Genomic DNA, 25,399 nt, shown 5'->3' on the forward strand with positions numbered 1-25,399 from the left:
AATGAGTGAGATCATGTGATATTTATCTTTCTCCGACTGGCTTATTTCGCTTAGCATAATGCTCTCCAGTACCATCCATCCTGTTGCAAATGGTAAGAACGCCTTTTTGCAGCAGCGCAGTATTCCATTGTCGCTGGGGCTTTAAGACATGGATATATAATGGTGGGTATCAGGCTGCGGTGGGAGTTATCTGGAGGCCACAAGCTTTTCTGCCTTTTGATGCCCAGCACATGGGGAACAACTTACTCTGGCACCTCTGTCATGTCACCTGTGTGCCAACTGCTCTTGGTGACAGGGCTATCCAGTTACAATCCCTTCAGTCTTCAATAGCGGTCTCTTAGATAAGGACTCTTTTGATCTATTGTGAATGATGAAAATCAAATTCTCTCCCTTTTGTGGTAAAAGTCTGAGACATAAATGTCAAGGACAAAATATCCTTACAGAGCCTTGTAGCAACAATATGAGTGTCTTTTCAAAATGGCCAAGTCACTGAGCTGCAAAACAACTCATCATTCTTATGAACCTCAAACATGCTCACTCTCCTGGGTCCTTACCCTCTTCACTCCACTTCCATGTGAAAAAAAAAAATAATTTTAGGGTGCACTTAAAAGTGGATCACTGAAGGATTTATCTAAAGCATTGTCCCACTTCCCATAATCTCCCCCCATACCAGGATGTATATTTAAAATAACTTATTTACCGTATCTTAGCAACTGACTCACAGCACTAGAGTGTGTTATCTAAAGCAAACTAATTCTGGCCACAAACTATAACAGCAAAGCAACTAAATGTGATTGGTGTAGCTCTCCTGTGATACTGCGAGCCTGAGGCGTTACAGGAGATTAAAGGCATATTTTTCAGACCTGAGATGATCCATTATTCATGTTTAGCACAAGGGATGGGCAACATACTTTATTCCTAATTATAGAATCATAAAATTTTAGAGCTGAAAGAGATATTGGAGGCTGCCTAGTCCAGCCCTTTGATATTATAATAAAAGAAAATAAACTAAGAAAAAGAAACATAACTTGCTTTCTTCAGAGCACACAGGTGGTTACCAGCAGAGCTAGTTCAAGAAACCAGGTTTTCTGACTTTTAGTCCAGTAACTTTTTAGTAACAGTGGTCGGCATCTTTATTCCACATTGACCCATTTAAACTCTCACTTTTAAAATGGGCTTCTGAATGAATTGTTTCTACATATATGAATTTAGATTTGAAGAAGCTTGTTTTTTTTTTCTTCTTACTTTTTAAACATATATTTTTTATTGATTTCAGAGAGGAAGGGAGAGGGAGAGAGAGCTAGAAACATCAATGATGAGAGAGAGTCATCATTCAGCACTCATATTGTTGCTACATGCCTCCTACAGTCCCCCTACTGAGGATTGAGCTGACAACCTGGGCATGTGCCCTGACCAGGAATTGAACTGTGACCTCCTGGTTCATAGTTTGACGCTCAACCACTGAGCTACAAGAGCAGGGCTAGAAGCTTCTATTTTTGTTCCAAAAATAAAGAGATGATCAATTCATTTTATATAATTCACAGCCTACTACTACCTTAGCAGATGTCATTGAAACTGAGAACTTCATATGTTAGTAAAAATCTAAGTGATTGCTTGTGATCAATGATAGAATCCATTTGCTTGTGCATGTCTGAATTAAGAGAGACTCATCCAGTTGAGATATGATTATAAGTGCTAGCTCTAGAGCCCAATTTCCTCAGTATAAATTCCAGCTCTATTTGCCACTACTCATGTTACTTTAGGAAAGTTGGCTGACACCTCTGTGCATCCTTGTCTCTAACTAAAAAGCTGAAGATACATTCATATTTATAGGGGTTTTGAGATAATAAGTTACTTTATTCAAAATGCTTATAACAGTTTTTGGTAAATAGTATGTAATATCTGTTAGCTATTTGAATTTGTAATGGGAATGAAGTTATTAAGAGGATACTTAAGGTAAATTCTGACCATATCTTTCTTCTTTGATCTGAGAACCTATATTCAAATTTTGAGCCTCTAGCTTTATTATTAAGGATACTCTCAGTGGCTGTTCCATAATAATGGCAAAGGACTTTCACTCATTTTCCCAGGGTTTTGGTTGTTTTTAAAATTCTTCTGATAAACAATAGATGTATTGCAAGATGGCTAACCGGTAGCCCTGAGTAAAGGCCAAAAACACCTTTAATATGATTTAAGAACCCATGACTTCAACCCCATTAACTAAATAAGCCAGCTTTTAAAAAATACTAGAAGTTTATTTAATTGAAAATAAATGAATAAACAAACTGAGGTCCTGAAAGTTCAAACCACTTATTCTAAGTATAAAAACAAATCAAAACAAAACATTACAGTCATCAATTTTGCTACATCAGTGAGTTAAAAGCAATGTTAAATAAAAAGTCTGAATTTTCAGCTTTTATTCAGGCATAAAAGAAGCAGTCTCTTGATATTTTCATATGTACCAATAAAGTCTGAAAGCAAACATTGTTCTACAGACTACTAGGTAATCTATAAGATGAACCAAAGGTTCAGAAAGAATAAGCAATATTGATAATGGAGAGAAGATATACTTTGTACACTGACACATTATTGATAAATCATTAGAGCTGTTGCACTAAAACTACTGGAGTATGTAAAAAATCATTACAAATAATAAAAATGTTTATATTTTATGGTTATAAATGAAACATAAATGATAACGTAAATGAGAAAAATGCTTACTTTGATCTTTAACTAGAACAAGGAATTATGTACTCTTTATTTAAAGGCTACATTGACATTTAAGAGTAAAAGAAATGACATAATTTTTTCAAAAACAAAGACTTAACTGTTTGCTGGTATCCATTAATACTATATATTCTCTAATTTGGATCATATCCTTGATTTAGCCAGTCTGTAACATTTATATAATTTACCATTATAACACTTCCATTTGAGTTGCATAAAGCAAATATTTGAAAGCATTTTAGCTTTATTATTTATCTACTTAGAAGAAAGTTTCACAATAACTACATATCTATCAACAATTACTTTAAATGTAAATGGACTAAGTGCTCCAATCAAAAGACAAAGGGGTGGCTGAATGCATAAGAAAAAAAGACCTATGCATATGCTGCTTAAAAGAGACTCACCAACTTACACCATACACAAAAATAAACTCAAAATGGATAAAGGACTTAAATGTAAGACAGGAAACCATAAGAACATTAGAGGAATCCATAGACAGCAAAATCTCAGACATATGCCAAAGCAATATCTTCACCGATACAGCTTCTAGGGCAATGGAAACTAAGGAGAAAATAAACAAATGAGACTACATCAAAATAAAAAGCTTTTGCACAACAAAAGAAACCATCATCAGAACAACAAAAAATCTCACTGCATGGGAGAACATATTTGCCAATGTTATCTCCAATAAGGGTTTAATCTCCAACATTTACAGGGAGCTCATACAACTTAACAAAAGGAAGATAAACAACCCAATCAAAAAATGGGCAATGGACCTAAATAGATACTTTTTAAAAGAAGACATAAGGAAGGCCAAGAGACATATGAAAACATGCTCAAAGTCACTAATCATCTGAGAGATGCAAATCAAAACGACAATGAGGTACCATCTCACACCTGTCAGAATGGCTATCAACAAATCAACAAATGACTAGTGCTGGCTAGGATGTGGAGAAAAAGGAACCCTTGTGCACTGCTGGTGGGAATGCAGACTGGTGCAACCACGTGGAGAACAGTATGGAGTTTCCTCAAAAAACTAAGAATGGAACTCCCATTTGACCCAGTGATCCCACTTCTAGGACTATATCCCAAGAAATTAGAAACACCAATCAGAAAGGATATATGCACCCCTATGTTCATAGCAGCACAATTCACCATAGCTAAGATTTGGAAACAGCCTAAGTGCCCATCAGCAAATGAGTGGATTAGAAAACTGTGGTACATCTACACAATGGAATACTACGCTGCAGTAAAAAAGAAGGAGTTCTTACTATTTGCAACAGCATGGATGGAACTGGAGAGCATTATGCCAAGTGAAATAAGTCAGTCGGAGAAAGATAAATATCACATGATCTCACTCATTTGTGGAATATAAGGAACAACATAAACTGATGAACAAAAACAGATCCAGAGAGGGAAGGCGGGGGGGGGGGTGGAGGCTAGGGGGAGAGATCAATTAAAGGACTTGTATGCAGGCATATAAGCATAACCAATGGACACAGACACCAGGGCGGTAAGGGCATGGGGGGGGGGGGCAAAGGGGGAGATAAAGACACATATGTAATACCTTAATCAATACAGAGGCAGAGCTGCCTCAAACAGATTGTCAAACTGCAGCAGGAAGGCCGGGGAGGGTTGCGGGGCAGGAGGTAGGGGGGTAAGAGATCAACTAAAGGACTTGTATGCATGCATATAAGCATAACCAGTGGACATAAGACATTGGGGGATAGGGGAGGCTAGGGGACTGTCTAGGGCGGGGGGATAAAATGGACACATATGTAATACCCTTTGTAATACTTTAAGCAATAAAAAAAAAATAAAATAAAATAAAATAAAAAATAAAAAAAAATAATAATAAAAAAATAAAAAATAAAGAAAAAATTTAAAAAAGAGACTCATTTCAGACTGAAAGACATTGAAAGTAAAGGGGTGGAAAAAGATAGTTAATGAAAATGGGGTAAAAAAGCTGGGTCAGTAATACTTCTATCAGACAAAATAGACTTTAAAACAAGGTGTATAACAAGAGATAAAAAAGGACCCAGAAATTCCACTTCCAGTATTTGCAGTATTATTTTTTATTCTTTGCTAGGAGACCAGCGCACAAAAATTCGTGTACCTGGGGGCGGGGTGGGGGGGTCCCTCAGCCCAGCCTGCGTCCTCTTGCAGTCTGGGAGCCTTCAGGGGATGTCCAACTGACGGTTTAGGCCCGCTTCCCACAGGGAGTGGGCCTAAGCTGCAGTCTGGTCTCCCTCTGCAGGAGGCAACGGGCGGGCCAATCAGGGGATGGCGCTGTCTGGCGAGTGGCCGGCCCTGCCCCTTCGACTGCCCTTCTGCCACCACTGGTCGCTGCCACCTCCCCCCATCACCATCCCCTCCTTCTGTCCACTGGCATGCACCTTGGCTGGCCTGGCACCGCCTGCTTGCTGGCCCCGCCCCCTGTCAACCAATTGTTCTGCTGTTTGGTCAATTTGCATATTTCACTTTTATTATATAGAATTGATTAAAGTATTACATATGTCTCCTTTCCCCACCACTCCCCATTGACCTCTCCCCAACTACTCCCAACCCCCAGCACATGCCCTCACCCACCTAATGTTTGTATTTATTGGTTAGGCTTATATGCATGATACAAGTCCTTTGGTTGATCTCTTAACCCCCATATCCCCCTCTTTTGCCTTCCCTCTATGTTTGATGGTCTGTTCAATGCTTCTCTGTCTCTGGATCTATTTTTGTTCATCTGTTGATAGACATAGAGAGTATTATGCTAAGCAAAATAAGCTAGTCAGAGAAAGATAAATATCACTTGATCTCACTCATTTGTGGAATATAATAAATAATATTGCAGCATTATTTACAACAGCCAAAATATGGAAACAACCTAAACATCCATCAATAGATGAATGGGTAAAGAAGTGGTGCACATACACAATGAAATATGACTAAGCCACACACACGCACACACAAATAATGAAATCTTTCCATCTGCAAAATGAATGGACATAGTGGATATTATGCTAAGTGAAATAGAGAAAGACAAATATCATATGAATTCATATGAAGTCTAAAAAACCCCACACAAGATAAACAAATAAACAAAACAGAAATAAACTCATAATACAGAAAACATTTTGATGGTTGCCAGATGGGAGGAGGTCTAGGGGAATTCATGAAAAAGGTGAAGAGATTAAGAAGTATAAATTGGTAGTTACAAAATAGTCATGAGGATGTAAAATACAGCATAGGGAATATAGTCAATTATATTGTAATAACTACATATGGTGTCAGATGGGCACTAGATTTACCAGGGTGATCACTTCATAAGTTATATGTCTAATCACTAAATTATACATCTAAAATTAATATAATATTGTATGTCAACTGTAATTAATTTTTTTAAATTAATAGGAAGGTTCATAATATGACATTCTTTAACAAAAGATGCAATAGGAAGTCAGCTACATTAGATAACTATTCTGAAGAAAGCCAGTAAATAATGGAGCCAAGTTGGAATTCCAGGTCTCCTTAATCCCAGAACAAGCGTTTTACAAAACTTGTACTGTCCAATCAACAGGTATGTCCAATTTCCTTCTGTTCTCCATCTTAAGTTATCATGCCAAATGTGCTTCTGGTTAGAATGCCTCCATATCCCCCAGTTTCTGTAGCTGTTTTCTCAAAGTATAAACAAAAACTACCTTCAGAAATGTCACTGAGAATTTTTGCTAAAAATGGTTTTCTGGACCTCACCTTAGGACCTACTGAATCAGAACTGTTAGGAGTGTGGCATTTTAACAAGCTCTCCAGGCGATTCTTGTATACATTAAAGAGAAGCACGAGCCCTAGCCGATTTGGCTAAGTGGATAAACTATTGGCCTGTGGACTGAAGGGCTAAGGGCATGTACCTAGGTTGCAGGCTCCTCCCCAGCCTGGGCCCTGGTCAAGGCTTGTGCAGGAGGCAACCAATCCATGTGGTTTTCTTGCATCGGTGTTTCTCTCTGTCTTTCCCTCTCTCAGAAAATCAATGGAAAAAAATTTATATCCTCAGGTGAGGATTAAAAAAAGAGAGAGAGAGAGACAGGCATGAGCCAGTAAAATAAAATCCAATCCCTTAGTTTTAAATACTAGGCCCTCCATATTTTGTTCCTGACTATGTCAAACTTCCCTTAATTATAATACTCTCCATTGAACTTTGTGCTCCAGTAAAAATCTTTCTGCTTAGTGCTCTCTGGCCATTTCTGTTTTTTCACACCTCTGGGCCTTTGTACTCATCCCTTCTGAAAAATCTCTTTCTCCATCCATCTCCATCTATTTGGCAAAGTCATCATTCCTGAAAGTAGGTCAGGCTGCTCCTGCTTTTCCCAGCCTTCCCTCTATGCCAAGAAATAAAAACAGTCACTTCTACTACTCCTTCTAGGAGAAGCATGTGTATTATCTGTTTGCATCTTGTGCAACCTGGTGCTCTCAGTTACTAAATATAAAGGAAGCAATAAGTGTTTGATAAAAGCATAACAAATGCACAGGGATGTGTTAGTTGTCACCATAATACTTCTGCAAATCACTTAAGTTGTAATCACACAGACACTATTCAACTATCATTTCCAGATAATACCATTGGTGTCAAAATATACAACCATTATCTGTGACATTCATGGTTATCTACACTAATAAAAGAGAAATATGCAAGTTGACTGTACCTTTGTGACACCCAACAGCCAACCAGGAGTGAGTATGCAAATTAACCAACAAAGATGGTGTGTTAATTGGCATGCACAGGCGCTGATTGGCCAGGGATGGGGCAGGACGCTGACAATGCAGGTGTTCCACACAGCCCCAAGCCACTCCGGACCTCTGGGCAGTGTGGGAAGGCGGAAAGGAGTCTCCAGCCCAGAGTGAAGGTCGTACTGGCAGCCAGGGGAAGGAAGGCCCATTCTTGCATGAATCTTTGTGCATTGGGCTACTAGTATGTAGAATAAAAAAATATTTCAAAATTCCATTTAGTCAATATCTATGCCAATATCCGAGGTCTTTCCCCTTCCTCCCTCCCTTCATTCCTCCATTCTTTCTTTTCTTTTCTTTCTCCTTCCTTCCTTCCTCCCTCCCTTCCTTTCTCTTTCTTTCTTTCTTTCTTTCTTTCTTTCTTTCTTTCTTTCTTTCTTTCTTTCTTCCCTCCTTTCTTTCTTTTTTCTTTCCTTCTTCTTTCTCTTTCTTTCTTTCTCTCTCTTTCTTTGTCTCTCTCTTCCTTCCTTCCTTCCTTCCTTCCTTCCTTCCTTCCTTCCTTCCTCCCTCCCTCCCTCCCTCCCTCCCTCTCTCTCTCTCTCTTTTCTTTCTTTCTTTCTTTCTTTCTTTCTTTCTTTCTTTCTTTCTTTCTTTCTTCTTTCTTTCTTATCATTGTGGGGTCAATGCTGCCTGTCAGGGTTAGACACTTGTGACATGAAAAAGGAGCTTCTATGATTTCACTAACATTATACAGATGAGAGAATTTGGAAGTTTGGACTTCCCTTCAATGTTCATTTTTCTTCCCTTTTTTTGCTCTTACAGACCAGATAATTGTTTGTTGACAAGAATTATCTGAGTAATTCAGTTCCTCTGGAATCTAATATTGATTTTATAGTTGATATAATTTTTTGAAAATGTCTATGAAATTCCAGCAAACATTCAATATTTTATTTTGTTTATTCCTCTTTTAGCCGAGGATAATTTAATACCTCAAGACTCCTAATTTTGAATTTCAAATGTGATTTTTATGCACAGGAATACCACATAATGATCTCCAGAACCATTTATTAGAAATACTTATTTGTTGGATACTATAGTCAGGTAAATTAGATGGAGAGAAAAGAAGATGACAATAAAAAATATAGAGCAAAAGTGATAAATAAGATCAAATATTAGAAAATATCCTTAAGTTAGATGAGTATGAACATGGTTTTGGCTATTATTATAGGTAAGTCATTGGTTACTTTTACAAGAATAAATTTTTTAATAATACGGTAGAGTTAAGACAGAATTAAATAAATATCAAAATAGAAATGGAACACTGAGGAGCAAGATACAATGCTGGCTTGGGAAATAGGAAAAGTTACAAGGAGGAAGAACCACTGCAGTTGCCTATTTGAATAAATAATGAAAATAGGGACAAATAGAAAAGAGGGGGAGCAAAGTTTAGGAACTTTATTTTTGGGGCCATCATTTGCTAGTATTGCTCTAATTGTGTTAAATGCTAGAAATTAGTTTTTAGGATAAATCACCTTAAAGTGGACTTCAATATACGTAAAGCCAATTAATTGACTGCTCTATTTATAACTTTCCAGAAAGTAGTAGAAGTTATGATGAGACTAACATGATAAATATCATAAAGTATGGATCTGTGAATCTAAAAGTGAACAGAGTAGGTCATGGTTCTATTCATAATCCACCTAAATTACATATTGCTCACTTCCCCCACTTTCTTTAAAAATATATATATATCCCAAAATTCACGCAATAGCGAGCACCATTAACTGTTATTTCCTGAGCAGCCACATTTTCAAAAAAGAATGGTCCGATGATGCCTCCAGCCCAAAATCCGCACCAAAAAGTGACACGTTGTGGATGCATTTGTTTCTCAACAATCACTCGTGGATTTTCTGAACCCCAAATGAGACAATTTTGTCGATTAACCAAGCCATCAAGATGAAAACGAGCCTCATCACTGAAGATGATTTTGTTCGAAAAATCAGCATCCACTTCTTGTTGTTCCATAATCCATTCAACGAACTCTATTTGCTGTGTGTGGTCAGTAGGCTTCAGTTCTTGAGTCAAGTGAACTTTGTAAGCATGAAGATGCAAACCGTTCATGAGAATACGTGTAGAGAGCTTCTCAAAATGTCCAATTCTTGACCACGGTGCCGAATTGATGTCCCTGGACTCTCAGCAACACTCTCACGAACTGCTTCAATGTTTTGTGTTGAGACTTGTTGAAGGACGGCCAGAGTGTTTAAGATCACTAATTTATCCAGTCTCCCTAAATTTTTTAATTAATCTCTTCACAGTTGATGTAGTTAAATCAGTATTCCGACCATATTTTGCATGAAAATTGCCAACTGTAGCAGCCAAACCTTCATTATTTTTAAAATATTGCTCAACAATGAAAACGCATTGTTCTTTCATGTAGTGCTCCATTTTTAATAACCCTGAACTATCAGCTGTCACACTATCTTTTTTTTTCGGTTGGCAACACTTTACGGCACAAATGGTGTAGAATTCAAATCTTGCATGAATTTTGGGACACCCAAAATATATATTAACTAGAGACCCGGTGCACAAAAATTTGTGCACTCAAGGGGGTCCCTCAGCCCGGCCTTGCAGTCTGGGACCCCTCAGAGAATGTCCACCTGCTGGCTTAGGCCTGCTCCTTGGGGGATCAGGCCCAAGCTGGCAGTCAGACATCCCTCTGGTAGCCCGGCAGCCCTCGGGGGATGTCCACTTGTTAGTGGAGAGCAGGCCTAAGCTGCAGTCAGACATCCTTAGTGCTGCTGAGGAGGTGGGAGAGGCTCCCACCACCATCGCTGTACTGGCAGCCATCAGCCTGGCTTGTGGCTGAGCAGAGCTCCCCCTTTGGGAGCGTACTGACCACCAGGGAGCAGCTCCTGCATTGAGCGTTTGCCCCCTGGTGGTCAGTGTGTGTCATAGTGACCAGTCATTCCCAGTCGTTCTGCTGTTAGGGTCAGTTTGCATTTTACCCTTTTATTATATAGGATAGAGGCCTGGTGCATGGGTGGGGGCCGGCTGGTTTGCCCTGAGTGTGTCCCGGATCAGGGTGGGGGTCCCACTGGGGTGCCTGGTCAGCCTGGGTGAGGGGCTGATGGCTGTTTGCAGGCTGCTCACACCCCCTTCAGGGTGGGGGTTCCCCAATGGGGTGCTTGGCCAGGCTGGGTGAGGGGCTGATGGCTGTTTGCAGGCTGGTCAAGCCCCCCCCCCCAGTGAGGACCCTCACCCCATGGAGGTTTGGCCAGCCTGGGTGAGGGGCTGATGGCTGTTTTCAGGCTGGCCAAGCCCCCTGGCGACGGAAGCTCCCAGCCTCTCCTTTTTTTCTTTTTATTCTGGGATTTATTTACCTTCTATAATTGAAACTTTGTAGTCTTGAGAGGAGCTCAGAGCTGGCCAGGGAGGGCGGGAGGGAAGCCTCCTGCTCGCTCCAGCTCCATGGCCATGGCCTGCTGAAAGCAGGTGTCTGGGGTTTATTTACCTTCTATAATTGAAACTTTGTTGCTTTGAGTGGAGCTCAGAGCAGGCTGTGGCAAGTGAGAAGCTTGGCTTCCCCCATCATTGGGGCAACCAAGCCTCCTGCTTGCTCCAGCTCCGTGGCCACTGGCCGCCATCTTGGTTGGGTTAATTTGCATATAGTTGCTCTGATTGGTTGGTGGGCATGGCTTAAGGCGCAGAGAAGGTACAGTCAATTTGCATGTTTGTCTTTTATTAGTGTAGATGATTTCAGAGAGAAAGGGAGAGAGAGAAAGAGATAGGAGATAGAAACATCACTGATGAAAGAGAATCATTGATTGGTTGTCTCCTGTACACCCTCCACTGGGGATTGAGCCCCAAACCTGGGCATGTGCCCTGACTGGCAATCAAAACATGACCTCCAGGTTCATAGGTCAATGCTCAACCACTGAGCCATGCCACCAGGGCTCCCTTACTTTCTTTAAAAACAAAAAAAGGGGCGGGGGCACTTAGCTTTTTCTCAGGGGGAAAAAAACTACTACACAAACTACTATTGACTAGGCAGCAAATAAAAACAAATGTGCATGAAATTTATTCCTTTCACTGCTTTTTTTTTTTTTTTTTTTAATGTAGAAAAGACCTTGCTGCTTGAAATTGCTGCCATGTGGGAACAAGAGTCTCCTGAATGGCCAGCTAGCAACTCTCCCCCATCATAGCACAGACTCTGAAGCCATTCTTCTGAGTGTTGCTGCTCTTTGCAGCTGTGCCCCTTCTTCCAGCATAGTGTGCCTGCTGTTCTCCATGCTGTTAAATCGGCAGGTCCCAGGCTGCTGCATGTTCTGATTAGCTGTTCCAGGCCAGCCATCAGCTTCTATTGCTGTAGGGCTGGTTTTTCTTGTTGTTGCTGCTGTTGCTGCTCCCTTGGTGTAATTAAATTCTATCAATCACCGAAGTCTGTCCAGTGTTTGTAAAATAGCCTTATAAGTTTTAGGAATGAGAACCTAGAGGAATTTTCTCTAAGTATAAAAGAATGAAATTTTAGGAAAATATGTAAAGAAAATTTAGGAAGCATGGATCACAATAGAAATAACTTGTCATCCTATCCCTCTTAAGTGGTTATGTGTGCAGTTTAATAACACCCTATAGAATGAAAAGGTGTGGGTAATATTTATAGGCAAAACAATTCAATTTAAGTTCTGTGATGATATAAATAAAATCTATTGAACAGTAAACTCAACATAAATTTTTAAAGCAAGATAATAGCACATTCAGAAGCATTCTACTGTTTAATTTGAGCACAACAAGCAAATCATTATTGAGGGTAGTTTTAACACCACCAGAGGGTCCATCACTTCTGGGAACCAAATGTCATGTGACATGTGCATAGGAATCTGGGCACCATCTTGGCTAAAATTTCAGTGAAAAGGCTATTTTTAATAAGCACAATCTTTTCTTTAGAGGTTTTATTCACTAATCCATTCATAATTCTTTTCCTGTTCTTCACAGTCTGAGATTGAAATAGTCATTCACTAGAAAATATTGAAACTGATTAACAGATACGTCAGAAATTGTAATTTTACTTTTTGGTAATTCCCAAGGGAGTTATTTTCAGTGAGACAAAACTTTGGAGCAACATCACCTTTATATTTGATTTCATATTAAAGAAATAAAAACTTGTATTAAAGAAATGGTTAACTAAGCTTATTGTGGCAAACATTTCACTACATATGTGTGTCACATCATCTACTGTATACCTTAAATTTACACAATGTTATATTTCAATTATATCTCAATAAAGCTGGGATAAAAGTAAATGGTTTCAGAAGTAAATTAAATTATCCTGGACAAAACATCTCAATCATTCCACAGCTGCAGTTTAAATGTTACTTAAGAATGCATAATTGAACGACTAAAAAATAAACATCAATATGTTGTAAGTTTTTTTTACAACACTATAGGTTTTTTATTCAGTAGATGAACTTCAATGTGAATGACATAGGAAGATTTAAAAGAAAATACAGTAGAGACAATAAACTACAACTTTTAAAAAAATTCCCTAAATGATGGAAAGTTATAGACTCTGGAATATTTATTCTAAAAACAAAATGATGTGAGTTGGAAAGGAAGAAGAGGAGGCTTTAATAATCTTCCAAATAAAATAAGACAACCATTCTGTACAAGCTGAGATTGGAGGAGATAAACACCACCATTCCTTTAATGTGGAAACAACAGAGTATGAAAACATTTGTTACACAGTTTGCGACACAGCTGGTCAAGTATTAGGTATCTCTGGATAGCACTAATGGCATCAAAGACATGGGGGGTAAGGGAAATCTCAAAAAAAGATGACTTAGGAGATACTACTATATACCCTTTCTTTTCCTTCCTTTCTTCCTCCCTCCCTCCCTTCCTTCCTTCTTCCCCTCCCTTCCTATTTCTTTATTTTCTGCCCACCTACCTACTTCTCATCCTTTCTCTCTTTCTTTTCCAGTGCCTTTTACCAAGTGCTATGGGTCTTATGAGCAAAGTCAGGTCTTCAGACACTCAGATCTTGTGCCTAGGAAGGAGCTTTTCCAGTAAAAAGATATGATTGTCTGTCAGTTGAAATCTGAACATTTTAAATCACATTATTACCTAAGAACACATTTGACAGAACTGATTGTTTAACTGACCATGTTTAAAAATGAATTTGGTACAATATGATGACATTTAAGTATGTGTTGTTGTCAATTATTATTTGTTAAATGTCATGTAATTATTTATTGTGATTTAAAATAAAATCTCTTAAAAGTTTATTCTTTCTTATTTTACTTATATCAGATTAAATTATTTTATAGTCTTTCTGACATAGTAAAATAAGCATTTTGAATGTTTTTAATCCCTAATAAGTGATAGTTTAAAGGATCTCTTGCTATTTCACTGTTATTCTTAGGGTTGGTCTACTGATTTCCAAATGTAACATTTCATTGTTATATATTTTTGGTTCCTACCATGACTTTCTAATACTATTTGTGCCTGCTGAAAAAAATGCTCTAAAATACTGTTTGGTTCTTCTCTAAGGAAGAACATTTTCTTAAGTCATGGCTCCATAACCCATACCAGTCTTTTTTGGTAATGTTCTGTGATATGAGTTTTGAGAGTTAGCAGAATCTCTGTATTTTTTTTTTTTTATCATATCTTGGTACTTTTAGTAACGCTTAACTGCTTGCAAGGTGTCTCATTTTTTCATTTTGCTGATATTTCAAAAGCTACTTATTATCAAGCAATACCTCAGTAAAATATATAAAAAATATCATCTACCATTAAATAATTCAGATTACTAAAATCCATTTAAAAATCTTGCCTACTAAAATGTACATTCCACGAGAGCAGGGATCTTTGTTTTGTTCATCTACATAACCCAAATGCCTAGTATTTGGCACATAAGAGATGCTCAAAAAGTATTGATTGAATGAATCGTATGCATTCTTTTTCAAAGTAATATATTCAAAATTGTTTTCTTATTACTGTGGACTGAATTGTGTCCCTGTAAAATTTGTGTTTTGAAGCCCTAGTCCCCAAACTAATTGCATTTGGAGATAGGGCTTTAAGATATAATGTTAAATAAGGTTCTTAGGGTGGGATCCTAATCCAATAGGATTGGAGACCTTATAAGATTAGGAAGAGAGATCTCTCTTGATATCTATCTTTGTGTCTCTCTCTTTCTGCCCACCCTTCATGTGTGTATTAAGGAAAGGCCCTATGAGGACACAACAGGAAGGTGGCCATCTGCAGCCCATGGAAAGAGTCCTCACCAGACACTGATTCTGCTGGCACTTTAATCTTGGATTTTCTGGGTTCTTCTTATTTTATTTTATTTTTATTTTATTTTATTTTATTTTATTTTATTATGTGTGTGTGTATGTGTGTGTTCATAAATATGTTTTTTTAAATTTTATTTTATTGCTTAAAGTATTACAAAGAATAGTACATATATTTCCTTTTTTCCCCATTGACCTTCCCCCAGGCTCCCCTACCCTCCAGGCTCTTTTTTCTTTTTTTAATTTTTTTTATTGAATTTATTGGGTTTTACATTGGTTAATAAAATTATATATGTTTCAGGGGTACAATTCTATATTACATCATCTGTATATTGCACTATGTGTTCACCAACGCCAATCCAAGTCTCCTTTTATTACCCTGTACCCTTTTCTATCTCCTCCCACCTCCTTTTCCCTCTGGTAATCACCATACTGCTGTATGTGTTTATGAGGTGTGTGGGGTTTGTTTTCTTAATCCCTGCGCCTTTTTCACCCAGTTCTCCTTTCCCCTCCCCTCTGAGAGCTGTCAGTCTGTTCTCTGTATCTATGAATCTGTTTCTATTTTGTTTGTTAGTTTATTTTGTTCATTAGATTCCACATATAAGTGAAATCATATGTTTATTTGTCGTTCTCTGACTGGCTTATTTCACTCAGCATAATATCCTATATTCTCTAGATCCATCCATAATGTCACAAAAGGTAAGATTACCTTCTTTTTACAGATGAGTAGTATTTATTGTGTAAATGTAGCACAGCTTTTTAATCTACTGACTAGTGGTCTGGTGCATGGATTCGTGCACATTGAAAGGAAAATAATTAGAAGAAATATTTTAATATTGCTACTTGCCCTTTCTCTGTAATGGAAGTTTCAGAGCCATTGCTGGTTGCCATCTGCGGGGCCGTCTGTGGGGCCATCTGCAGGGCGATCAGGCGCCTTCCCAGCTCCCGCAGCACCTGGCAGGCAAGCAGCAGCCCCACCCCCTGCTACCTCAGCTGGTCACCATCTGTGGGGCGATCGGTCCCCACTCACACCCGCCTTGGTCTGGTGCCACCCGCTCAGCTGCTCCACCATCCCATCGCAGTCCTGCTCTCATTGGGGCCCATTTGGGCCAGCAGCACCTCCACTGCTGCCCACTGCCAGCGCCCTGTCGCTGACACCCGCCATGTTCTGCACCACCCCCTGGTGGTCAGCGCACGTCATAGCGAGTGGCCAAGCTCCTGGTCGACCACTCACCCAAGGGGACAATTTGCATATTAGGCTTTTATTATATAGAATAGACACTTGGGCTGCTTCCAAACCTTGGTTATTATAAATAACACTGCAATGAATATAGAGGTACATATATTCTTTCAAATTAGTGTCATTTAATTTTATATTTTTGAAAATTTTTATTGGAGTTACATTGGTTAATAAAATTATTTAGGTTTCAGGAGTACAATTCTATAATATGTCATCTGAATACTGTATTGTGTGTTTACCACCCAAAATCAAGTCTCCTTCCATCACCATTTATTCCCCCTTTACCCTCTGCTACTTCCCTCCTTTCCCTCTGGTAAGCACCATACTGTTGTCTCTGTCTACAAAGCTTTTTTCCCTTAATCCCTTCACTTATTTCAACCAGCCCCAAGTCCCCTCCCCACTGACAGCTGTCAGTCTGTTCTGTATCTGTGAGTTGGACTTTTCAGCTTCTGTGTCAAAGTAGCTTTCAAATGATTAAGTCATGCCTTCTTACTTGCCTTGTGTGGCTACCTTTCATTGAAGAATTTATCTTTCATCCCTTGTTCTTGCTTACCCCTACCTTCTACTGTGTGTTCTTTTAAATTCTATGAGAAAGAACCCCATACCTATAGGTCTAGCTCTCAAATGTTATATGACCTGTATATTCACATTTCCAGCTTCCTGCCAGAAGTCTCCACTGGAACATTCCATCAACATTTCAGGCACATAACTGATTCATTGTGTGCATTTGGACATATTAAAAACTATCACAGGGTGAAGGATGTAAAGGTGTAGGTTAAGGAAACAACTTTTAAGGCTTTGTAATAATAGTTTTTTATTCTATGTCCAAAACAAAAATCTCTCCTATAGACTACTTCTATTCCTATCTTTTCTATCTCAGATTTATATCCCTGATCCTATAAAAACAGGGTCAGAAATCTTGTTATTTGTCACTGTCACACTCAGAGTGCTTCAGTCATTTCTCATTACCTGAAGAAAACAGGTCCCACTTTAGTCTGACCCTGACCTACTGAAAGGAGTTTTTAAGGGTAAAATAGGCAAGTTTAGGGAGTTTTAGGAATCAGGGAGTCGATGGGGGAGGAAGGCATAGTTGATTGGGGACTTGGAGCTGCCAAAGGCATACGTTCACAGACAAAAAAAAAAGAGGTGCCACAGGATAAGGGGAGAGAAAGACATCCATTCACAGAAGATAGGGAAAAGCCACAGGGTATGGGGAGAAAGAGGAAACAAACTTTCACAGAGGATAGAGAAATGCTGACAAATGGGAGAAAGAGGAAAACAGATTTTCACAGGAAATGGAGAATTCTACCACTGAAGGGGGGGGAAAAAAGGTAGGTAACATGTGGGGTTTAAGCTTTGAAGTTGATATTCTCCAAAAGAGTGACCAATAAGAAAGGAGCATCAAGAAACAAAGAACGGTAGCCTTTATAAACCTTAGGAAAATGGAGCTTAGTGGGTTACCCCCTTTGGGAACCCCTCCCAACCTGGGAGTCTGTACTTGTTTCCAATCAATTTCTACCCTTCTCATTATCACCTTTTGTCCATGGCTTCATTCTTCAAATCCACCTTGACAACAATGTGGGAAAGAAACCACCCTTGCATCCTGCTCAGGAAAAAACCACCCGACTCACTACCTTTCTGGCAGTACATTAGCATTATTTTATTACCCTCTAAATTTACTTCCTCAGAAATAGACTTGGGAAATCCTACATACAGTATATTTCAAAATCTGGTTCAATTGCCCTTTATGAAGCCAATCACAGATAATTATTTCCTCTTCAGTCTCCTGAAGTGGCTTGCCTCCTTTAGAGCTCTTTAACACATAATATCTGGTCAATGTTAGACCCATTCATTAGTTTTATTTCCCCCATTAATTCAACACTTCAAGGCAGCAGCCATATTTTGTTTACATAACCTAGAATTCACACTATTTAAAAAATTTTATTGTACCTTATATATTAAAATGTAAATGCTGCAGAAAGGAACAATCTTAAAAATGTGTATAATATTCAAATTTGCATACAGTTTTGTTCATACATTTGATTCAACTGGGCCACTGAGATGCTTTTAAATCCTAAAAAGATTATTTTAGATGTTTTCCTTTTCAAAGATTTCATTATTATGTACATATTTGTGTTCAAGTAAAATTCAGATGCTTTTGAAATTTGTAAAGGAGGAAAATAACACTGCCTACTCTCATTTAACAGATGATAAATTTGTAATACATTTTGAGCTCTTTGAACTGAAATCTGTAGAGATACTAAGTATTTTTATTTCCTATCATTAGCATTTTGGATGGAAACCTCTCCCCACAGGCACATATGGGATTTTCATTTTTATACATAAATTTGCATACATAACTGCTTCATGATCTTTCACAGACTATAGTCTTTAGACATTAACTTGACAAATATAATCAAGTCATCAGTTTCAGTCTGGCTTAATGATTTTGAAACTTCTTAATAAAGATATTTCCATATCTATTCAGTCTTCAGTTCTTTCTCTCTTTCTTTCCACCCTCCCCCCCACACACCAAATAGGTATTTAATAAGTAGGAACTGTAGATTGATACAATGAACACAATGGTTTTAAAAAATAATTTACATGGTTTTGTTTAGCACTTTTACATAACTCCATGCCAGCATAAAACATTCAGAAGTCAGTTTATTTGGAGAAGAAATCTATGATGAAAAAAAGAAAGAAACCAAGCAAAACACCATGGGCATATTTCTTAAAAGAGTGACACCTCCTCAATAAGAGCCTCAAGCAGATCCTTCAGGAGGTACTCCCGAAGAAGGCATTCAGGAGAGGACAGCTCCATGCTGTTATTGCCAGGAAGACCTTCCAGTGGGAAGAGAGGTAGAAGTGGAAGACAGTGATATTGATGATCCTGACCCTGGGTCTCTAGGCTAATGTGTGTGTTTGTGTCTTACTTTGTAACAAAATTGTTTTTAAAAATAAAAAAATTAGATAGAAAAAAGCTCGTAGAAAAAAAGATATAAAGAAAGAAAATACTTTCGTACAACTGGAAATTGTGTTTCTGTTTTAAGCTAACTGCTATTACAAAAGAGTCAAAGCTTAAAAAGTTGAAAAGTTTATAAAGTGAAAAAGTTAGAGTGAGCTAAGATTAATTTATTACTAATAAAAGAAAAAGTTTAAGTAAATGTATTGTAGCCTAATGTACAGTGTTTATAAAGTCCACAATAGTGTACAATAATGTCCTAGGGCTTGACATTTGCTCAGCACTCACTCACTGACTCACCCAGAGCAACTTCCAGTCCTGCAAGTCCTATTCATAGTAAGCACTCTATGTAGATATACCGTTTTTATCTTTTATAACATTTTTTTTTTACTCTACCATTTCTATGCTTCAACATGTTTAAATATATAAGTGCTTGGCATTGTGTTACAATTGCCTACAGCATTCAGTACAGAAACTGTACAGGCTTGTAGCCTAAGAGCAATAGGCCATACCATACAGCCTAGGTGTGTAACTGACTAGACCAGTGGTCGGCAAACCGCGGCTCGCAAGCCACATGCGGCTCTTTGGCCCCTTGAGTGTGGCTCTTCCACAAAATACCACGTGCAGGCGCGCACGTACAGTGCGATTGAAACCTCGTGGCCCATGCACAGAAGTCGGTTTTCGGCCTGGGCGAGTCTATTTTGAAGAAGTGGTGTTAGAAGAAGTGGGGGTACATTCCCTGAGGTCGACCCCTCCGATTGAGGATGTTTTTAGCAAAGGCCAGCTTAGGAGTACCCTAATTAAGTTAATAACAATGTACCTACCTATATAGTTTAAGTTTAAAAAATTTGGTTCTCAAAAGAAATTTCAATCATTGTACTGTTGATATTTGTCTGTTGACTAATGAGTTTGCCAACCACTGGGCTAGACCACCTAGGTTTGTGTAAGTGCACTCTGTGATGTTCACACAATGACAAAATCACCTATGGATGCATTTTTCAGACTATACAGTGGGGCCTTGACTTACGAGTGTCCCGACTAACGAGTTTTTCGAGATACGAGCCATCTCTTGGCCGATTTTTGCTGTGAGTTGTGAGCTAAAATTCGGGTTACGAGCCAGCTTCAGATACCCCACCGCTAGTTGGCGCAGCGAACGTCACAGTGAACGCCACAACATCAGCCCAGCATCACGTGTCTCACTCGTTCACTTTAAGATTTGACATACGAGTAATTTGAGTTACGAGCTCCATCACGGAACGAATTAAACTCGTAAGTCAAGGCCCCACTGTATCATCATCATTAAGCAATGCATGACAGTATATAGAAAATCCTAAGGTATCCACTAAAAAACTATTAGAGCTAATAAATGGGTTCAACAAAGTTGCCGGATATAAGGCCAATATACTAAAATCAATTGTATTTCTATGTATTGGCAATGTGCAATACAAAAAATCAAATTAAGGGAAAATTCCATTTAAAATAATAACAAAGAATAAAGTACTTAGAAATACTTAAACTATCAAAAGAAGTGCAAAACTTACATATGAAAAACTGTAAAATTATGTTAAAAGAAATGAAAAGAAGGCCTACATAAGTAGAAAGACATCACATGATCATGGAACAGAAGACTTAATGTTAAGATGCAGTACTTCCCAAACCAAGCTACACATTCAATGCAATCCCTATCAAAATTCTTGCTGCATCTTTGCAGAAAATGAAAAGCTGATACTAAAATACTTACGAAAACAAATGCAAAGGACCTCAAACAATAAAAATATTGAAAATAAGATAAAGTTGGAAGGCTCACTATTTCAGATTTCAAAATTTAATGCAAAGCAACAGTAATAAAGATTGTGATATTGACATAAGGCTAGTCCTATAAAGCAATGAAATTGAGTTGAACATCCAGAAAACAACAAACAACCCTTAAATTTGTTGTCAATTTTTTACAAGGCTGCAGAGATAATCCAATGGGGGAAAGTTGTGCTGCAATAACTGGATATCCACACGCAAAAGAATGAAGTTGGACACGAACCTCACACCATGCATAAAAATTATCTCAGCTGGATCATAGATCTAAATGTAAGAACAAAAGCTATGAAATTCCTAGAAGAAAACATAAGAATAAATATATGTGATCTTGAATTAGATAACAGTTTCTTACATATAACATCAAAAGTACAAACAACGAAGAAAAAAAGATAAATTGGACTTTATCAAGACGAAAAACTTTTCAAAGGACATCATCAAGAAAGTAAAAAGGATAACCCATGAAATTAGAGAAAATATTTGAAAACCATATACCTTACACAGAACTTGTGTCCAGAATATAGAAAGTACACTTACAATTCAAAAATAAAGACAAATAACTGAAAACTTATGTCCACACTAAAACCTGTGCACAGAAGTTTATAGAAGCTTTATTTATAATTACCAAACTTGAAAGTACTCAAGATGTTTTTCAGTATGTGAATGGATAAATAAACTTCGGTATAACCATACAATGGAATATTATTCAGCACTAAAATAAATAAATAAATAAACAAACAAACAAACAATCAAGCCATGAAAAAACATGGGAGAACCTTACTATCCCCAAGTGAAAGAAGCCAATCATAGGCTACATACTGTATGATTCCAACTACATGTCACTCTGAAAAATGCAAAACTATGGAGACTGTAAAAAGATAAATAGTTGTCAGGGTATTGTGGGTGGTGGGGAGTGCGGGGAGGAAGGATTAACAGGTAAAACACAGGTGATTTTTAGGATAGTGAAAATATTCTGTATGATACCATAATGATGGATAAATGCCATTATATATTTTTCAAACTCATTGAATGTAAACACTAATGTAAACTATTGACTTTGAGTGATTAGGACTCAGGGGTGGGCAAACTTTTTGACTTGAGGGCCACAATGGGTTCTTAAACTGGACCGGAGGGCCGGAACAAAAAGCATGGATGGAGTGTTTGTGTGAACTAATATAAATTCAAAGTAAACATCATTACACAAAAGGGTACGGTCTTTTTTTTTTTTTAGTTTTATTCATTTCAAACGGGCCGGATCCGGCCCACGGGCCGTAGTTTGCCCACGGCTGGATTAGGTTCAAAAATTTGAATAAATGTGCCACTCCAGTGGGGGAATGTTGATAATTGGGGAAGGTATGCATATGTAGGGTAGGAGGTAATATGGGAAATCTCTGCACCTTTCCTTCAATTTTGCTGTGAACCTAAAACTGCTTTAAAAAGTAGTCAGCCCTAACCAGTTTGGCTCAATGGATAGAACATTGGCCTGTGGACTGAAGGGTCCCAGGTTCGATTCTGGTCAAGGACACATGCCTACATTGCGGACTTGATCACCAGTAAGGGGTGTGAAGGAGGCAGTTGATCAATGATTCTCTCTCATCATTGATATTTCTATCTCTCTCTCAATCTCCCTTCCTCTCTGAAATCAATAAAAATATATTTTTTTAAAAATAAAGTCAATGAAGAAAAGAATAAGTAACCCAATTTTAAAAATTGAATTGAAGAGGCATTTTTATAAAAAATATATACAAAGGCCCAATAAGCACATAAGAATATGTGCTTAATATTATTAATCACTAGAGAAATGTAAGTCCAACCACAATGAGATACTGCTCCACACCCATAGGATGGCTAAAATTAAAAAAAGACAGACAATAAAAAGTGTGGGTAAGGTTGTATAAAAAATGGAAACCTCCTACATTGCTGGTAGAAATGTAAAATAGTATGGCAACTTTGATAAATACTTTACATGTTCCTCAAAATGTTAAACACAGAGTTACCATAAGATCCAGCAAGACCCACTCCTAGGTATATGCCAAGAGAATGGAAACATATGCCCGTACAAAAACTTATACTTAATGTTCATAGCAGCATTATTCATAATAGCCAAATGGTGGAAACAATACAAATGTCCATCAACTGAGTAGTGAATAAACAAAATGTGGTATATCCATACACTGGAATATTATTTATCAATAAAGAAATCATTTGGTGATTACAAAGGAATTAGTGATATGATACATGCTACAATAAAACTGCTATTAAAATTGAATTGTAGAATATAGAATAGTTCTAAAGAGGAAGGGAAACTTTTATATCTTTTTTTTGGCTTAATACTATATGCTTTTTAACTTTTAAGATGTCAGACATTTATTCATTGCAGATTATTCCATTTACTATTTGCCTTTATAATTACAACTAAGTAATTTTAAAATAAATAATATAATTAATTCTCTTAATTCTATTGTATCAAAACCAGTCATGCCTGTCAAATTTGTCAAACCATGATCAATTATATTAACATTTCTAGCAAAAAATGCAAGAAATTCCTATTAATTACTGGAACCACAATTCTCTTAAACTTAGAAATACTATATTAACCAAGTTATATAGCTTATATAAAATAGAATATAGTCACTCTAAATTTCAAAATAAACCATTTGCTTTGCCAATGGTAAAAGAAAATCAACAGCAGCAGCAAAAATGATATAAATTGTTTTACCTCCTCTCACATTAGATTACTTTCTTCCTTTCAACATAATTTCATTAAAGTCTTTATGTAAATGTCAAAAAATAAGCTCCTAGATGTTTCTAAACTTGGAAAAGTAGTCATAGACAGTTTTTTTCCAATATCATAAAATCTGCTAGCCTATCCAGTAATGATCTATTTATTTGTTAGCCACCTGGGAAGTGTGGGTGGTGTGGGCTGTCCAACTATCTTTTTATTCTGTCCTTGGAAAAGAGTAGTAGGTGCCATGCCAAGGTTCCTGTGGTATTCTCCTAATGCCAAGTAGTGTTTTGAATCCCCATCAGCCTCATTTATTCATTGCAGATTATTCCATTTACTATTTGCCTTTATAATTACAACTAAGTAATTTTAAAATAAATAATATAATTAATTCTCTTAATTCTATTGTATCAAAACCAGTCATGCCTGTCAAATTTGTCAAACCATGATCAATTATATTAGTCAACCACAGTCATTAAATAATACTATGACATAAAAGAGTAGAGTTACTCCAGTGTTCACAGAACTGTGGCCAGAACAATAAAAATGTGAAACAGATGGCAGCAAGCTCTAGTTTTCCTTGTTTCTCTTTTTTTTCTTTTTAAATGTATTTTTATTGATTTCAGAGACCAAGGGAGGAGAGATAGAAACATCAATGATGAGAGAGAACCACTGATCGGCTGCCTCCCACAAGCTCCCCACCGGGGATCGAGCCCACAACCCGGGCATGTGCCCTCGACAGGAATCAAACCTGGGACCCTTCATTCTGCAGGCCAACGCTCTATCCACGAGGCCAAACTGGCCAGGGGCTCCTTATTTCTCTTTTAAGTTGCACAGTATCCTCTATAATAAAAGTCTAATATGTTAAGTGTCCAGTCATCCATCCAACCAATCAAAGCGTAATATGATAATGATAATGATATGCTAAGGCCACTCAACCACTTGCTATGATGTGCACTGACCACCAGGGGGCAGACAATTGACTAGTCAACCAGTCGCTATGACGTGCAATGACCACCAGGGGGCAGATGCTACGACCGGTAGGTTAGCTTGCTGCTGGGATCCGACCGATTGGGACTGAGTGAGATGGGCCAGACATGCCCTGGAGCCCTCCCAGGGCCCCTCCCCAGCCAGCCAACCTCCCTCATCCCTCCCCGGCCCCCATCGTGCATCGGTGGGGTCCCTGGCCTGGCCCATGCTCTCTTGCAATACAGAACCCTTCAGGGGAAGTCAGAGAGCTGGTTTCGGCCCAATCCCACAGCCAGGCCACGGGACCCCACTGTGCACAAATTCGTGCACCAGGTCTCTAGTATCTATATAATCAAGCTATAGGCATCAGCATAGTTCTACTCATCCTTTCCTAGGGTTCCATTAAGAATTCCCTGAATGAATCAGATTGAAGAATTATTTAAGCTATAAAACTACAATGTAGGACTCACAATACAGTCTCATTTATTTTTTTTTAAACCTTTCTGGTTAATCACAAGTAAGCATATCTCACGTTGATTAATTTAATTAGGTACTTTTAAAATGTCATGCAGTCATCCAGTGGCCTTTGAATTATGAGTTTAGCCTTAAAAAGCTAACCTAAATGGAATAATCAAATCAGCCACCCAATCAGAATTTTAAAAAATGTCTTTGATATCTTTTAATATTATTTATGTAGTCCTAGGATAAGGTTAAGAGCAATTATATTGAAATACATACATAATTTAATTTTGAGTAAGACTATAACAGATTAATATGGGAAAATGTTTTTCTTCCTAATCTAAGTATATTAAAAAATAAAATGTAAATTTATTTCCAAATTTTATAGTAGACTAACTTCTAGAGAAAAGCTTATTAGAGCCTGATATTTCAAATTAACAATAATAGTTCAGCCTCAGTGGTTAAATCAATAATCATTTGTCAAATGCCTGTATGTCAGATATTATTCA

Source organism: Myotis myotis, unplaced genomic scaffold, assembly GCF_014108235.1.
Source record: "Myotis myotis isolate mMyoMyo1 unplaced genomic scaffold, mMyoMyo1.p scaffold_m19_p_6, whole genome shotgun sequence".
Classification (NCBI taxonomy): domain Eukaryota; kingdom Metazoa; phylum Chordata; class Mammalia; order Chiroptera; family Vespertilionidae; genus Myotis; species Myotis myotis.